At 70.3% G+C, this 3,619-nt stretch overlaps 1 protein-coding gene across 1 annotated transcript in view; it reads right to left on the bottom strand.

Annotated features, from left to right (window-relative positions):
- LOC140466720 (PACRG-like protein) overlaps positions 1 to 2,903 on the bottom strand; it is a 66,957-nt gene extending 64,054 nt beyond the window's left edge. Inside the window, exon 1 of the mRNA XM_072562280.1 lies at positions 2,696 to 2,903. The gene's annotated coding sequence lies outside the window, so the exon portion shown is untranslated. The remainder of the gene's footprint in view (positions 1 to 2,695) is intronic.
- Positions 2,904 to 3,619: the final 716 nt, after the last annotated feature.

Here is a 3,619-nt window from a genome sequence, read left to right as displayed (position 1 = left end):
CCCCCCCCTCCCCTCCCCCCCCTCTCTCCCCTCCCCTCCCCCCCCTCTCTCCCCTCCCCCCCCTCTCTCCCCTCCCCCCCCTCTCTCCCCTCCCCTCCCCTCTCTCCACTCCCCCCCCTCTCTCCCCTCCCCTCCCCCCCCTCTCTCACCTCCCCTCCCCCCCTCTCGCCCCTCCCCTCCCCCCCCCTCTCTCCCCTCCCCTCCCCCCCCCTCTCTCCCCTCCCCTCCCCCCCCCTCTCTCCCCTCCCCTCCCCCTCTCTCCCCTCCCCTCCCCCTCTCTCCCCTCCCCTCCCCCCTCTCTCCCCTCCCCTCCCCCCTCTCTCCCCTCCCCTCCCCCCTCTCTCCCCTCCCCCTTTCCCCCCTCTCTCCTCTCTCCCTTTCCCCCCTCTCTCCTCTCTCCCCCCCCCCTCCCCCCTCTCTCCCCTCCCCCCTCTCTCCCCTCCCCCCTCCCCCCTCTCTCCCCTCCCCCCTCTCTCCCCTCCCCCCTCCCCCCTCTCTCCCCTCTCTCCCCTCCCCCCTCTCTCCCCTCCCCCCTCCCCCCTCTCCCCCCTCTCTCCCCTCCCCCCTCTCTCCCCTCCCCCCTCCCCCCTCTCTCCCCTCTCCCCTCCCCCCTCTCTCCCCTCCCCCCTCTCTCCCCTCCCCCCCCCCTCTCCCCTCTCCCCTCTCTCCCCTCCCCCCCTCCCCCCTCTCTCCCCTCCCCCCCCTCTCCCCTCCCCCCTCTCTCCCCTCCCCCCCCCCTCTCTCCCCTCTCCCCTCCCCCCCTCTCCCCCTCTCCCCTCTCCCCTCCCCCCCTCTCCCCTCTCCCCTCCCCCCTCTCCCCTCTCCCCTCCCCCCTCTCCCCTCTCCCCTCTCTCCCCTCTCCTCTCCCCTCTCCCCCTCCCCTCTCTCCTCCCCCTCCTCCCCCCTCCCCTCTCTCCTCCCCCCTCCCCTCTCTCCTCCCCCCTCCCCTCTCTCCTCCCCCTCCTCCCCCCTCCCCTCTCTCCTCCCCCTCCTCCCCCCTCCCCTCTCTCCTCCCCCTCCTCCCCCCTCCCCTCTCTCCTCCCCCTCCTCCCCCCTCCCCTCTCTCCTCCCCCTCCCCCCCCCCTCCCCTCTCTCCTCCCCCTCCCCTCCCCCTCCCCTCTCCCCTCCCCTCCCCCTCCCCTCCCCTCCCCCTCTCTCCTCCCCCTCCCCTCCCCTCTCTCCTCCCCTCTCTCCTCCCCTCCCCCTCTCTCCTCCCCTCCCCCTCTCTCCTCCCCCTCCCCCTCCCCTCCCCCTCTCTCCTCCCCCTCCCCTCCCCTCCCCCTCTCTCCTCCCCCTCCCCTCCCCCTCTCTCCTCCCCCTCCCCCTCCCCTCCCCCTCTCTCCTCCCCCTCCCCCTCCCCCTTTCCCCCCTCCCCCCCCTCCCCCTTTCCCCCCCCCTCCCCCTCCCCCTCCCCCCCTCCCCCTCCTCCCCCTCCCCCTCCTCCCCCTCCCCCTCCCCCTCCCCCTGTCCCCCCTCCCCCCTCCCCCTTTCCCCTCTCCCCCCTCCCCCTCCTCCTCCCCCTCCTCCCCCCCTCCCCCTCCTCCCCCTCCCCCCCCTCCCCCTTTCCCCCCTCCCCCTCCCCCCCCTCCCCCTCCCCCTTTCCCCCCTCCCCCTCCCCCTCCTCCCCCCCTCCCCCTCCTCCTCCTCCCCCTCCCCCCCCTCCCCCTCCCCCTTTCCCCCCCTCCCCTCCCCCCCCTCCCCCCCCCTCCCCCTCCCCCTTTCCCCCCTCCCCCTCCCCCTTTCCCCCCTCCCCCTCTCTCCCCTCCCCCTTCCCCTCCCCCCTCTCTCCCCTCCCCCTTTCCCCTCTCCCCCCTCCCCCTCCCCCCTCCCCCCCCCTTCCCCCTCCCCCTCTCTCCCCTCCCCCTTTCCCCTCTCCCCCCCTCCCCCTCCCCTCCCCTTTCCCCCTCCCCCCTCCCCTCCTCCCCCCCCCCTCCCCCTCCTCCCCCTCCCCCCCCTCCCCCTCCTCCCCCTCCCCCTTTCCCCCCTCCCCCTCCCCCTTTCCCCCCTCCCCCTCCCCCTTTCCCCCTCCCCCTCTCTCCCCTCCCCCTTTCCCCCTCCCCCTCTCTCCCCTCCCCCTTTCCCCCCTCCCCCTCTCTCCCCTCCCCCCTCCTTTCCCCCCCTCTCTCCTTTCCCCCCTCTCTCCTCTCCCTCCTCTCTCCCCTCTCCCCCCCCCTCCTCCCTCCTCTCCCCCCCCTCTCCCCCCCCCTCCCTCCCCTCCCCCCCCCTCCCTCCCCTCCCCCCCCCTCCTCCCCTCCTCCCTCCTCCCCCCCCCCTCCTCCCTCCTCCCCCCCCTCCCCCCCCCTCCCTCCTCCCCCCCCCTCCCCCCCCTCCTCCCTCCTCTCCCCCCCCCCCTCCTCCCTCCTCTCCCCCCCCCCTCCTCCCTCCTCTCCCCCCCCCCCTCCTCCCTCCTCTCCCCCCCCCCTCCTCTCCCCCCCCCTCCCTCCTCTCCCCCCTCCCCCCTCCTCTCCCCCCTCCCCCCTCCTCTCCCCCCCCTCCCCTCTCCTCTCCCCCCCCTCCCCTCTCTCCTCTCCCCCCTCCCCCCTCCTCTCCCCCCCCTCCCCTCTCCTCTCCCCCCCCTCCCCTCTCCTCTCCCCCCTCCCCTCTCTCCTCTCCCCCCTCCCCTCTTCCACCCCCCTCCCCCCTCCTCCCTCACCACCCCTTCACCCCTCCCTCCCCTCTTCCCCCTCCCCCTTACCTCTCCTTTCTCCCTCTCCCCGCGGGGGTTCCTCTCCGGTGCCGATGTCCTGGTGACGGAGGCCGCCAGTCAATTCCAGTCGATTCTAGTCGGAAACGCGAAGGCGGAATTGTCGGATTGTGGTGCAGGCTCTCACTGTGCAGCTCCATGTCTCAGTGCACACCCCGGGAGACAACCACATCCCCGGACCTGCTGGGGGGGGGGGGGGGGGGGGCAGCTTTCACCACCCGATACTTCACTTTGTAATTTGCTCCATATCTTCTGTCTCCTTCTGAAATGTTACCCCCCCCCCCCCCCCCCCATGCAGGTACAGTGTGTCGGGGGTATGGTGTGTGAGCTGGAACACAGTCACCAGAGCCAGGACATAGCGAGCTCGCTGTCACTGTGTAACTTGTCAAGACTCAATGCCAGCGCAGACTGAGGAAGGCCCGGGCCACTGTCACCAAACTGTTCACATTGAGCTGGGTCACATCCCATGCGCAAGCTTCGTGACATCTCCCAATCTTCGACCAACAAATGCGTCCAGGATGTCACATTCTGCCCAAATTACATCAGTGTCTGTCCTTCCCTCACCATGAGGAGAGTCAAGCATTTCAAGCAGTGGGATTCTCAAACATCACAGGCTTCGCCCAGCTGTAGAATACAGCAGATTACACCCAGTTCACTTTGAGAGACCAATCTGCAGGGTTCACCAACTGAAAAGGTTTTTACTCTATCCATGTTCAGCTTATCTATCATAATCAGTGTCAAACTTTGGAAGTGTATGTCAGATATCCTGGCAGCTGACAAAATGCATACATGCCATAGAAGTCACAAGTCCCTGCTTCTTTCTGAGGTCTTTGAAATATACAAGGATGATGAGTTGGAGAAAAGGACTACCACCTCAGAAACTGTGGATGCTGAAAACCAGAAACAAAAACTTAA

The sequence above is a fragment of the Chiloscyllium punctatum genome, chromosome 1, assembly GCF_047496795.1.
Source record: "Chiloscyllium punctatum isolate Juve2018m chromosome 1, sChiPun1.3, whole genome shotgun sequence".
Lineage (NCBI taxonomy): Eukaryota > Metazoa > Chordata > Chondrichthyes > Orectolobiformes > Hemiscylliidae > Chiloscyllium > Chiloscyllium punctatum.
Note: the sequence above shows the minus strand (reverse complement) of the source record. Positions and strands in the feature narration are given on the sequence as shown.